The sequence below is a fragment of the Phaenicophaeus curvirostris genome, chromosome 13, assembly GCF_032191515.1.
Source record: "Phaenicophaeus curvirostris isolate KB17595 chromosome 13, BPBGC_Pcur_1.0, whole genome shotgun sequence".
In the NCBI taxonomy this organism is placed as follows: domain Eukaryota; kingdom Metazoa; phylum Chordata; class Aves; order Cuculiformes; family Cuculidae; genus Phaenicophaeus; species Phaenicophaeus curvirostris.
Genome location: NC_091404.1, coordinates 6,230,928 through 6,245,621, shown reverse-complemented (window position 1 = coordinate 6,245,621; position 14,694 = coordinate 6,230,928). Strand labels below are relative to the sequence as shown.

Genomic DNA, 14,694 nt, shown 5'->3' with positions numbered 1-14,694 from the left:
AGCCTATCTAAGCAACATTTTGCTGAATCTTACCACATTCTCTGAACTCTATTATTACCTATCTTTAGGGTAACATCTTCACATTTGTATTAAAAAAACCAAAACAATAACAACATTTCAAAAAGGGATTTTTATGTACATAGACAACAGGCTGAATTTCAATTGAACATCAACTTTAATAAGTAAACAGAAACAATAAAGTAAGTGTACTAAGAAGACAAACAAAAAGTGAAACCGCTTAGTAAATAAGTGACAGTCCATAAAGAAATAGAGCTAGACGTGGTCTATCTCACTACAATGTACCTGCCTTTAATACTAGATACTTTTTTCTAAATTAATGAGCATCATTTTACTTATATACTAAATAAATCTATACACACTATGTATACCAGTCTGTGCTCAGACAATCTAACAATGAAAATACAGAGATACAGTGAAAAGTACTCACTTTAAGAGCCTACAGGAAAAAAATATGTGTTCAGCATTTGATTAGAGTCTGACAGGATGGGTTTTCTGTGGGCCTTCCAAAATCCTTTCCAGCTTCCACAAAATCAGAACATAAATACTTACTATCACGCCCTCACAAAGTAAAAATGATACCTAACATAACAGCAGAACTTGCCAGGCAGATGTGAAGTGGATTAATTCCTCTCAGTAGATACACAAATGCAGATGTTTGCCCTAGTTCTAGACATGAACATTTATGTTACACTGCCTTGTATTATGAAGTCAGAGAAAGTGGTTTTCACCAACACCAATGGGACTTCAATTTCTTTAATATATTTATATATCAAATTGACTTATTTCACGAAACAGTTCTTAAATCTATAAATATTTTTATTTTCAACATTTCTATGAAAGGGAAAAAAAAATCTTACTATGAATGTATATTTATAAAATACTACCACAGGAGAACTCAAACTATATAACTTGTGAACAAATGTTTAATTGTAGGGTGGGGTTAAAGCAACTTTGCATTAGTGAAATATCCTATGGTGGCTTTCATTATTGATTCTCTGTCAACATAATGTTAGTTCTTTTCTAAATTAGTTCTGTGACTTGAACTTGAAAAGATCGTGTTGTGGAGTCCACAGGTTCATTCTAATTGCTGTTTTTCCTGGTGGGCTGCATCACGCCAACCTGTCACTCATCAAGACCATTTGTCTGTGAACAGACTTAATTAAACACCTCAAATCCAATTTCTTTGATCCTTTCAACTATTAAAAAAAACACACACACTCCATCAGCTGTGAAGAGTTTTCTAAAGAAAAAATTCCTTAACTTACTCATTGGCATTATTGTCTAAAGTTGTAGAATCAAGCAATTCAAAACCAGAAAGATTAATTAGGAAGGGAAAATAAAATAGCTCTTAAGACAACTAAGTATTTGTTAACTCCTAAATATTCAGTAGAAAATTAAAGAATTATTCATAGCACCTACAAATCTCTTCCTTTTTTCCTCTCTCAAAAATAAGACCTTCAATATGCAGTGCAGGCTTGATTTGAATATAAACGATCCTTCAGATTAAAACAGGTAATGGCATTATATTTTGTGAAAGATCAGCATCCTGACTTAACCATCTGGCACGTTGGTAGAAATGGTTAAAGTGAAAACACCTCAAATATAAATGTGTAGTTTTATGAGAATTATTCACAGGGTGTGTTTGGTTTCTATACATAACAAACATTCTTCCAATTTAGACTTTATTTATTAAACTGTTTTAAAATAACGTTCATTCATGTCTAGTCTTATAACTGCATTTGCAGAGTCTTTTGCATTTCAAGAAAGATCAAATCTCACAGAATTGTAAAGCAGGTCATTCCGCGTTTGACGGTTATTCACTTCACCAGCAACAAGTACACAAAGTCTTCAATGTAGATTGCTGAGAGATATAATTACAAAGCATTTCTTGATGATAAATTTATTAATAATTAATATCTCCCATGTTGGGAAATAAGTTATTTGCATTTTAGAAAATGCTGTTTCTATAAGTGCTTTTATGAAAGAAAATTACTGGTTATATCTGGCTTTATTATTGCAAGGTCTTTAATGCCTGCTGGGCTAATTCACTCCTCTTGCTTTTAGTTAGTTATTTTCCAGAATTCTGAGGCTGCACAACAGAGATCTGGTCTCTGCAGTCATGTCCAAAGATGACTTCCTGCATGACAGGTACTTAACTAGTTAAGTAGTACTATATTACACCAAGCTGCTCTAACATGCACTAAATAAATATTCAGCACGACCTCCGAATTTGGAGATTTTTATAAAAACATCTATAGATTTATACCCTTCTCAAGAAAAATGATAAATGAGTTTGATTAGCTTGTTATTTTACGGCTATATCCATTTAGAGTTTGAGAATACAAAGTTTATATCATAAGGACGTGTAAAGAAGAAATGCACTGAGGTTTCAGAATTACTTTGAGCTTCTAAAACAACGTTCAAATATTGCCATAACAGGATGTTATCATTAGAATTTAGACATTTCATGCTGAAAAAAACAAATGCAAAAAAACCCCAAAGTCTTATTTTCATGTTTGGTGCAGCCAATAACGTAATCCATCTTAAAATACAATAGCAATCAACCTTGGCAAGACAAACATTTCTGAAGCAGTGAATCTATCCAATCTGTATAAGGCCATGCTTGATACTTCTCTTCCACTGAGTTTGTAACACCTCCGAGAAATCTAAAGTAACATGACAGTGTCAAAAAAGGAAAACTAATGTAACACAGTTGATTTCTTGTGTCAGGACAGCTGGACTCATCCCTATGTCATTACTAGGGCCTGATGAGAGACATTTCCCTTAATATTTAAGAACCTATTGTATCTCTATAGCTGCCATAAGACCTGCCTTGTGCAAATACATGCATTAGGTCTTTACAAAACTGGCAAAACTTTCTGCATACAAAAGTTTCATTAACTCTTCATGCCACTGAGACTGAGAAGGCAGAATAAATGAATAAATAATAATTAAAAAAATAACATAACAGGACATAATAGAACATAACATAAGACTAGGTACAATGGTTCTTTCATATGAATGAAAACCACTCCCGCGTTAAGGGAGCAGAAGTGCCTAAATTAGTCAAGATTCAAAGTACTACTGTAGGTGATGGTTTTACTGCATACATGCAACATAGTTTATCTGTTACTGAGAGAGACCAGACATCTGCATGTTTCAGACTCACTGTCTTGGCAGAAAGACAGCATCGTGAATTTGAAGACTAAAAATAACTATGCTGAAAGTATCCCCCAGTTCACTCTCTTGATGACTACCCCTCTTATTAATTTCTCCCATTCTAAAAGTTCTGCTTTACATCACAAAAATGTACATCTGAGCAATATCATTGTTACAAATAGAGTTACTCGAAACTCAGCATTATATGCTCGGCAACACTTCTTTATTCTCCTAACTTTATTAGGCTTTTGAACATCAGTTTTGGGCGAAGTACAGTAATGAGAAAGCAGAATCTTAAAGATGTTACCTACTTCATAGGACCGTAAATTACAAGCAAATTTGTGTTGCCATCCTGCATGATAAAATTAACAATAATAATAGTAATAATAATAATAATATTAAAAATGCCCTTAGACCACTTGTCCATCTGGCCCACTATTCTGCTTCCGATTTCTTCAGTAAGTGAAGCTATATTTAGGCAGCACCAAAGCCTTGCAACTTTCTGAGGTCCAGTCCCTTTATAATTCCCCAGCATCCACAAATCTAGTACTAGGGCTGTTAGAGGGTACAACCTGCCCCATTGCTTTCTGCATGCTTTTATAGCCCTATTGTTTGTGAATTTGTACAAACCTTTTCTGGAGCTGCTGATGCTGTCCGCATTCACAAAGACCAACAACTAGATTTAAGACTCATGATTCTTTACATTAGGGATTCAAAAAAACCCCATACAAAACCCAGCAAAACAGCCTGACCCTGCACTGGTCTGTTATTTCTACTCATTACAACTCTTGCTATGCCAGTGTTACTGCTTTACAGACATTCAGAGACATCCTGTCTTGCAGACAGAGGACACTTCTACACCACAATCTAAACTTGTCTGTGCCTAAGCTCTGAAGTAGGAAATTTGTAACAAGAAGTATGTGGGTGACAATTCACCTTGGAAACATTGTGAGAAGGCTCAGGTAATTATCATGTGCTGAATTCCAGTTATGCCTGGCAGTACAAATTACAGCTAGTTTAGAGATAGCCAACCAAAACCTACGCTTTCAAGAGATTTACTAATGTGATATCTTTTTGCACTAATACATTGCTGCCACAGTTGGTTCTCAGCAATTACCACCTTTATCTTATAATTTCATACATTTTAAGCTCATCCTGACTCAAAAGATCTATTGCTCCTGTTTCAGACTTAGCATTAATAACAAAAAAAGCAGTATAATTTTTGAATGCATCAAAACAGCAAAGACAGTATGGAAAAATCAATCTATAGATAAATTAAGATCAATTCAGTAAGTGGGTGGTCTCAAGCCTGACAATCTAGTAATAAGTTACACTTTTGAGTCTTTTATTCTGTAAATGCACTTGGAAACTTTTTCTGATTACCCAAGTAGAGATCGATGTGTACAAGTATGACTTAAATGTCATAGTTTATTGCTTCCATTAAAACCATAGTTCCTGCATTTAAGCTCCTTTGTCCATCTGGATAAGAATCGAGATGTCGTTCCTAGATCATTATTTTTTTTCTGTGCTGACCTTTGGAAGACTTCAGAGTTGGCTTTTTCTATAATTGTAAGGATGATTAGAAATAGACAAAAGCAGTTCATTAAAACTTTGTGATGAAATTTGCACCTCTAATTGGATATTAAATATTTAGTTTTTTTCTTGAATATGAACCTGTTTCTCCTACCAACAAACCTTTATGGAAACTACATACAAATGTAATTGAAGTAGAAATCTCTTACGCCACAGTCCACTAGAATTTTCTGACAAAAATCACTGAATACAAACTGAGTGAGAATGGGGAGAAGTGGCTAACACAGCCAACTCCAATTTCCATGAAGTTTTCAACTAGGTCCAGTCACCAAAGGGTCTTAAATTAAGCTGAAATAAGATAAGAGAGAAGGTCCTCACAGGGATAACTAACTAAAAGAATGGAAACAAAGAGCTGTAATAAATGGTCAATTTTCTCAGGCAAGAGTGGAATCCCTCAGGAATCGCTGCTGGGGCTTCAGCTGCTCAACACATTCAGGAATGATCAGGAAAAGAGAATGGAGAGGAGATTAAGTTTGCTACTGATGCTAAGTTTTTCAGGGGAAATAAAACAAAAGTTGACTAAAAAAAGAGTTGCAGAAAGACTCTGTGGCACTGAGTGATTGAGAGTAAAATGGCAGATGACTTTTAAACTAGACAAATGTAAAGTAATGAATTTGGCAAAAACGCAGTTCTCATTTTATGCACCCAGTGCTTGATTCTGATTCAGCTACTTCCAAAACTGAAAGAGATTACACGTTAAAATAATAGCTTTATGAGCATATCGGCTCAGTAGATTAAGTACTATTACTAAGCAGAGGAAAACCTCAGAAACTGCAATGCTACTGGGTAAAGGCAGTGTCATACACATATCGTGATTGTTGTGTGGAACACTGTTCCTTTCATCTGAGAAAAAGCATGGAGTATAATTTGAAAAAAAACATTGATAAATACTATCAAAAGTTACCAAATAACTTGCAGAGAAGGAAGATATTGACAGGCTAGTACTCCCGGTCTAGAAAAGGGTCAATCAAGAGCCAGATAAAAATGATGACAGGCATGGAAGAGGTGAAAGAAAATTCAGTTAAGTGCTTCTTTCACTACAATAACAAGAAAGTCTCAAACACTAATTCACAAGCAGAGGTTCAAAATTATAAAACAGAGAGGCACTTCTTAACTTAATGCAAAGATGAACTGTGGAACTCCCTGACACGAGATACTACAAATGCTAAAAATACACCTGTATTCACAAACTGGGAAATATTCATAAAAAAAAGAATCTGACAGGTCATTAAAAGCAAAAAGCCTACCCCTGATTGAAGTAAACTCTTTTCTTCAGCAGCCAGGAAAGTGTTTATCAGACTTAAACACAAAGTCTCCTCTTCTCATACGCATTCATTTATAGCCCGTGTTTGAACTGGGACAGTGACACAGATGGAGAATTAGTCTAACCTGTTATGAATATTATTATGGGCTCTGCAGACAGGATTCCAGCAGACAGAACAGTCACCATGTTCATAAAGCGCTGTAGTGCCAGCATCCCAAGGGTACTAATTTCAAAATCCTGTCTCAGCAGGACTTATTCTGAGTATGCAATATTAACCAGGCAGTCTGTCTATCTTCAGCAATTGTCCTTAGCTTTTGTTTCAAAAAGACATTACTAGAAACAAACACGTTCATTTTAGAGAACAGATTTCCATTCTGGTGGAAAAATAATTTTAAATGAAAGCAGATAATAATATGTGTATTAATAATTTCACAGTAATCAGTGGGTTCAAAAGTTCTTTATGAAGGAAAAGAAGATTAATAGCCTGTTCCGCAGAGGAGAGGAACAAATAGCAGAGCAAACTGTACATAAAATCAGCCTCATATGCTCTTTCAGTGTTCTGTACATTGAGCAATGCAGTCTCCTAGGACTTATAGGAAAACTTCAGGGAGAGGTAGAACAAGAATTATATTCTGTACGTTATAATAAAAGAGGGATTTTCTCCATATGAAATGATTTATCCTTCACTCTTACAACTAGTCTGAACTGCAAGAAATGCAACACGAAAGTCTAAAACTTTTTAAAAAAAATACAGAGAAAAAAAAGCTGCATCTCAGTTCACCTATACTACTAACTATAATGAACTCAAGAGTTTTTAATAACAATTTCAGGTAAATTTGAAGTTCCTGTTCACAAAAACTTGGTGGGTTTTGTTTGTTTGTTTTTTCCTTAACCCACAAACTGTACATAAAACATTTATCTGTCTTGCATTTCTAGGAACGGGAAACAAAAACTACAGCCCTACAAAATAAAAATGTATTTGATCTTGAGATTAAATTACACATTCTGCAGACAGCTTTAAAAATCCTAGCACTGTGTTTTGGTTTTCAGACTCCTACTTTGAACCACTATGTATGACCTATAACAAAACCTGTAAAACTGTTAATAGGCTTTGATTCTTTATTTACTCTTTAATTCAAGGCAAAACCACACAATTGCATTCACTAGTTTCAGGTATTTTATCCTAATTTTGAGAATTTGATGATCTTTCAAACCGTATCTTAAACAGTCTGTTGTCTTCACTGAAGAAGTTTACTGCTATGATAAACAGAAATACAGGAAATAATTGGTCATCCATCTGTACACTGATAGGCTGAGACATCTTCATAGTATCAGCAATTGTGGTCTCATAATCAAAAAATAACAATTGAAGTTGAACATTTAGACCACTGGGTGAATCTCAGTAAATACTGTGAGTTATTTTTCCTCACCTCCCATTCCAATATTGAAAAAAAATTATCCATACCCTCTGAAAAAACAGATGTGGCATTTTAATGCCATGGTTTGCTAAAAAGGGCGGATAATGTTTTTGCTCTCTAGTTTAACAGCAGTTTTTAAAGGAGCCGAAAAAGTCCACCATCGCTTACGATAGGAAAGTATCTACCCATCAATCTATGAATCATAATTCATTTTGTTCCACATATCATCAAACATTCAGATTCTTTATTTTAGGCTCCAGGCAATAGCTACTCTATTGTTTGTTAGTAACATTTCTAACTTCAGCACCACTGATTTTATGACAGCAAAATCAACAACTGTTATACTACTAAGTCCTGAACAAAAACATCACACATTTTGCATCAAAGTCATGTTAAAGACAACATCAAAATAATGGAATAGGGAATGAGAAGTGAGCTAAATTTCAAATATTTAACACCTAAATGCCTTTGGCTACTCAATGCACACCCCAATGATAGCAGCTTGACTTTGTAAACAGCCTAGGAGGAAACTATGAGGTAATCCTAACATGTAGGGTCATTACCATACAGAATGAGCATAAATCAGTCAAACCTCCCTAAGCCTTGGCCACTGATCATCTCATAGCTGTGATGATTCATTTCAAAGATCAAAGTGAACAGCCGCTTGAAGGAGCTCCAACTAAGTCCATTAACATTCCTCCTCCTGAGAATCTTTTCCAAATGCAGCCAAAACTGCAACGCATTCAGATGATCAACAGGTTAGAAAAATACATAGCACTGAGATAAATGATTAATGGTTACAAAGATAAGTAAGCACAGATATTTATACCACTCTTACATTAACACATCTGATATTAGAGAAGGTTTCCAAACACTTTGAAAACAGATGGTTATGCCAGAATTTTGCAGTGTAAGAGCAATTTATTGCATTGCTAATAGGACTTTAAATTTTATATGCATATCCTCATGACAATAGACTTGCAAGTGTGCTCTACCTTTCTGTTGTTACGTTGCCCTCATTGGTGTTAATTTGTCTTTTTCCCTGGTATTTGAGGCTAAAAACTTACTGCAGGTAAAGGATTAGAAGGGACAGAATTAAAGTTCCTTCACTGGCCGTAACCCTGCCCTCATTTATTTGTGGATGAATCCTTATGCTTTAACAAACAAGCATTAGCATGTTAATGAGAAGATACTCAAATTTGTCTTGTGCACTCTGATATTTACGAAATTCAGATTGTGGGCTGAAGAAGTAGTAATTAATTGTCATAGCCTTTTCTAGAGCTGTGGCATTTAAATTATTCACAAAAAAAAAATGTTCACAACTCTCCTTAAGGACAAGTAGGGCTAAAATAGTAGTGAGTATTATGATAAAGCCATAAATGAAATACAAGTTTCTGATTAATTTTTTTTCACCTCTGGATTCTATATTGCATTTTTTTAAGGAAATTGAAACTTTAGACTCACTTCATGTTTATCTGCCTCTTGATTACACAGAACTAACTGACAGAAGTATTGCCTTTTAAAAATTTTCCTAGTCAAATTAGCACCAAAGACTCACTCATTTTTACTAGGAACTTACTTTTCAAAGTAAGGAACATGGCACTCATTGAAAAGGAATATGATATTAATAGCAGTACTTTAGCTTACAAAAGTAAAAATCTGCTCAATTTAAATAATATAGCCAGCTGATTTGAAAGACTGTCCAACATCTGAATTAATATTAGTGATAAATTATTTCACAGTAGAATTATTCATACTCAGTAGGAAATTAAGTTGTCATAATATGATAAAGTGTTAAAGAAACAGTATCTCCTATCTACGCCTACATATGTTGTATGAAATCACTGAGTAGTCATTTTTCATGGTGTTATCTACGACACTCTATACATGCAATAAGGTAATTTTGCTTATTTAGTACAAGTTACAGACTTGGTTGACTGTATATCAAAGTCCTGCTCACCTCAATAAGGGAGCAGTGGAGTCCTAGAACAGCAACTTACTGACAGTGTTATTACAGAACAAAGTTACTCTCTCAACCAAGATTCAATTTTATAAATGTATGGATTAATCCATTTAAGGTTTAAATGATTGTATAGTACAAACTAATTATTACTTGTAAACAGAGTTCTCCACTTTGTCTTAATTAGGGGGTTGGGGAGTGTATTATGTAGAAATATAAGTTGGTCAGGAAGGTTGAAGTCATTATTAGTCGTATATGGACAGAACAGGAAAAGGCAACAAATATGAATATAACTGAAAGTGAGGGATATGTGGGGGTTTTGTCTCAGCTTGATATTGAATTGCACAAATAATGTCTGTGGTTCAGATCCCAATGTAGTTTTATTAGACAAGCATATCTGTAGTGAGTTGCCCATAGCATTGTGTATTGCTGTCTTACAGAAATGAACTACAGTGGAGACATCTAAAATGTTTAGATGTGTCAGTCCCAATTTTCATATACAACTGTTGCAGATCATTATTTATCACTTATCATCTAAAGTATATTTTTGTTGTGAGGAAGATGGAAGTATTTTAAATAAATTTGCTGATAAATACACCCCAAATTTTCCAGTCTTTTGAATGCTATGGTATAAACTTACTGTTAAAATTACATCTGTTGATACATCAGATGTTCCACAGAGTGGCCAGAGGTGTAAGTTGAAATTTTGCAGACCTGATAGTTTTTTCCTGATATTAAAATATGTGATGTGTATGCATACATACACATAGAGATATATAGATTGTGTATGTCCAACTTGAAATGTAATTATTAGGCCTAATGTAGACCGTAACACAACACTAAAATAGCTGACTTGAGTTCTCTTAAGAGGTTTAAACGTATTAATGGAATTATCTATTTTCCCAACCGAGGAGGCTTCTGATTATTTTATAACACTGTTACTTTAGCATTCATAGCTTATAATAAACATGCAGAAGAGCTACAGCCAAAGGGCTTACACAGAACTGAGATCTCAATAATGCTATTCACTAAATAAACCAGAGACAATGTCTTTCATGGAAATTTATATCTGTATATTGTGTGCATTATATCAAAGTGCAGTGTACTCATAGAACTCTAATGAGAAAATAAACAACACAGAGGGTCAGAACAGAGAACAGCAACATTCTGCTCTCTACAGGAAAAACAGGAGTTGAATTAAATCCTCTGTTGGTAACACTGTCACAGGTACGGATGTATTTTACTCTTTAGAAATATAAGCTTTTCTGGAAAACCACTTCCCAGCTTATTGTCACAGAGGTCTTCTATTGATCGCAGCGAAACAACACCATGATTAATCCTTCTTGTCTGCAGCACTTCCAATATGCACTTAAAGTAAAAGTCTAGGTACCGTTTCTGTGGAAGTTAATGGAACAGTATGCTTGAGCCTAGGTTACCCAGTACTGGCACAATTTTATAGAACAGAGCCCAACATCCTTATGTCTACTGGTTTTTACTGCAAAGGATCAGCAGACTACTTAAATAACATTTCACATGAAAATATTGCTTGATAAACCTATCACAATGTATACACTTCAGCATTATATCATACTGATTTTATAAGTTTTTCCAGCTTTAGGATGTAGTAGCTGTTATATTTATCACCTCAGTGTTCAATGCCATCTTCTGTTATTTCAAGTCTTACCTTCTTTTCTATCAAGCTGTGCTCCAGGTCCTATATTTACGTTTACCCTCGAGCTTCACAGCAACGACTGGGAGACCTTTGTGTCTCTTAAAAATTTAGCTCTCCTGCTGGCACATGTTCTATGCAAGCATGCAATCTCTTCTCTAAAGAAAAACAATCTTTGCCTGACAGAGCTTACCACAATAGCATGTAACTCAATGAGAAGTAGAAATTCAGCAAGAAAAGGAGGACAGAAGAAAATCAACAGTAAAACTGGTGCTTGCCAAGACAACAGAATAAAATTTGTGTGCTATGTAGACAGCACAAAAGTAACTGCTTTACCCTGGTCCATCTTGTGAAATCTATACTCGATTCTCTGAAACCAAGGTACATACACACTTCTCTGTCCTTCTGCTACCCTGAATCAATTTATTCAGAGAGTAACGAACTTCCCTTCCTTATAAGTGTGCTACAAATTTTGTTACAAGATAGGACAAAACATCTACATCAGCAGTATAAGGCTGATCTTTCTCAGGATCTTGATTTTTTGCGATACCTTGGGCAACAAGGTTAAGAAAAAGAATTACATACTAAAAAGCCAACACCTTGTTATGTGAAAGTTTAGTGTTTGATAGGAATGGTTGGACTCGATGATCCGGTGGGTCTCTTCCAACCTGGTTATTCTATGATTCTATGAAAGCAAGCAATACAGGAAAAAAGGAATAAAAATTGGCTAATATTTACCAACTGTAAGGAGGAGGACAACACAGAAAATTAAGAGTAGTATTTATACAAGTAGCATTACCTAGAATTGGTTCTGAGGGAATGACAATGAATCTTTAGGTTTTTTTACGATGCTGGTGTCCACTTGTTGGATGCATGTAGCATGCTCATGCATTTACCAGCATTAATGCACACTTAAAACATGAAAAAGCAACATCTAATACAGACTATAGGTGCAGCATAGCTTTGATTTGAACAGAAAGAGGTAAGGCAGCTTGACTTCATGCGAGTTATACAAAACTGTATATGGCTTCAGGCACTACCAAGTGGCCAGTCAATGAGATGCACTTCAATATCTTTCCCTCTGTTCCTCAGAAATCCACCTTTTCAAAGACACTTCAAACAGAGAGAGTGCAGAAAATGAAGCTAAAGGAGGGAAAGGTGAGCTGCACAGAGAAAAAGAGTAACTCCGAAGTCAATTTGGAGCAGAACTGTCTGCAATTTTACTATAAGTTAATGTTTGTATTTAATGAAACACTCTGTAATTTAAGGTCTGTTATTCCAACCACATAACAACTTTTGTAGAAGTTACATAAATGATAGGAATTATTGTTGTATTCAATTCTCTCCTGAAGAAAACTCCTTCACTTTTAAAAGCTAAATCTAGAGGCAAAAAGCAATTGTCCATGGCATTAGTTTCATTTGTTCATTTATTTCACTACATCATTTTTCTTTTTTTCTTTTTCAGAAAAATCATATCTATTCTAAAATAAAACTCAAACATTGTCACAATATTCCTGTTAGCTAAGAATAAATTCTGGGAACTGGAAAATGATCTAAGATTTCCTCTGCAACATTAAGTCAATTTGCAGAGATACTCAGCTGTTTTCGGCAGCAGCAATGAGTGTTCAGAGAAAGAAACGTTTGTGTCTTCAGTGTGGTTGTTTTTCTTGTAAAACAGAAGGAAAAGTCCATTCACCAAGCACAAACTATGATTCTCATGACAGTACAAAATAGATTGCAGGGGTGGACAGACAGAAAGGGCAGAAGAACACCTAATGTGAAGAATTCTCTCCCAAGGAGCAACAGGCAATGCCTAGAAGTGCAAATGCTGTTACTAAAATGGCTGGAATAAATGTCAGCTGTAGAACTGAATAACAATGGGACAAAACCCAATCCTTTTATGGTAACTTCATTGTTTAGAAAACAATATTTGGAATTTAGAATAAAATCAAAATATGTATCGTTTATCAGCAGTGAATCTTGAGCAGACTTCCAAACAGAGTAAGAAAGAAATGTTTCTATGCATATTCAGTTAAAGTTCTGAATTTGAATTTCAATTTGACTGTCTTCACACTGTTCACCTTAATTTTTAATACACTTCTGGTTAAGAAGTCAGTTAAGAGGAATTCTATAACATTGGTAAAGGCAAAAAGTATATTCTTATATATGTGCATATATCTCAGGAAAGTGAATCCTCAGTTAATTTTGCTTTTACTATAAACATGGTTCTGAATGAACAGTCATTCCTTCAGTCTAAAGAAACTTACTTGTCATACAAGACCAATTTAGTTTACTCACAAAAAATCTTGAGCAGATAGTCTTCACTGATAATGAGCCGTATACACACACATAATCTGCATATTAAATATTATTCAGAAGTAACTTTTAAAAATGTAAGGTCTATACAAATGAGCCTACAAGGAAGCAAGTATTGATGAAAGGCTTATCTCTAATAATTTACTAAGGATTTTTATTAGTCATTACCTAAAATTTTCCAATAATTTATTCTGATACCATATCTGTGACAAAAGGATATATTGCAAAATGTTGATGCAGTTGCTTCTCTTAAACTCACCTAATTATTAGTTCCAAGCTTCTTCCCTTTCTGAAGACTCATCAAAGCCTCTCCATCTCCTGCAAGCTCAGCTGAAGAGTGTGACAGACCTACGCTGCTGGAAAGAAGATGACAGATGAAGAAATTTTTATTCAAATCTGAAAAACTAACTTGGATTTGCAACAGAGCTCCAACCTACAACAGATGTTTTCAAACCAGTAAAGTAAATGCAAGTCATTGTTCTAATACAAGCAAATCATAGAATCATAGAATAACCAGGTTGGAAGAGACCCACCGGATCATCGAGTCCAACCATTCCTATCAAACACTAAACCATGTCCCTTAGCACCTCATCCACCCGTGCCTTAAACACCTCCAGGGAAGGTGATTCAACCACCTCCCTGGGCAGCCTGTTCCATTGCCCAATGACCTTTTCTGTGAAAATTTTTTTCCTAATATGCAGCCTAAACCTCCCCTGGTGGAGCTTGAGGCTTGACAGATCAGTACTTCCCAGTCTTCCTTTCTATCTTTTTTAAGAAAAAATGATGACCTCATAAATGCAAGGCTTCTCTTAAGGACTTTCATATTATCTTAAATTATTTCCAAAAAGCACTTCTTAATTTTAGCTTGAAATGGAATTCCATTTGAAATAATGGAAAAGAAAGGGTCAAATTAAAAAATTCTTAGGTCAAATTCCATGTCTGAAGTGATACGTTAAAGATTATTTGTAATTTTTTTCTGTTTCAAACCTCCAAACACCTCCATTTAACCACCACCCCAACTCCAATCAATTTTTCCACTCAAGTCTGATTCCATTGCAATTTCCTAGAGGTCAGTTTAGACATATATGGAATACATATCATTTTAACCTAAGCAAAAAACTATAAGACACAAAACTTGTAGCTTGTAATTTCTCTCTACAATTGACCTTTCAGACCTCCATCTATTTCATATTTCCTTTTAATCACATAACCAGGGTTGTTCTCACTCAGCTACTCTTTAGGTACTTTCCAGTTCTTCTCAGATTTTTGCCACGGTTCTCAAATCAAATCTGAG

The 14,694-nt window shown here is 34.9% G+C and overlaps 1 protein-coding gene across 4 annotated transcripts in view; it reads right to left on the bottom strand.

Moving 5' to 3' along the window:
- The window catches only part of TENM1 (teneurin transmembrane protein 1), a 662,362-nt gene extending 648,616 nt beyond the window's left edge, over positions 1–13,746 (bottom strand). For all 4 annotated transcript variants that reach the window (XM_069868106.1, XM_069868109.1, XM_069868108.1 and 1 more), the window contains exon 1: positions 13,660–13,746. The gene's annotated coding sequence lies outside the window, so the exon portion shown is untranslated. The remainder of the gene's footprint in view (positions 1–13,659) is intronic.
- Between the last annotated feature and the right edge of the window lie 948 nt (positions 13,747–14,694).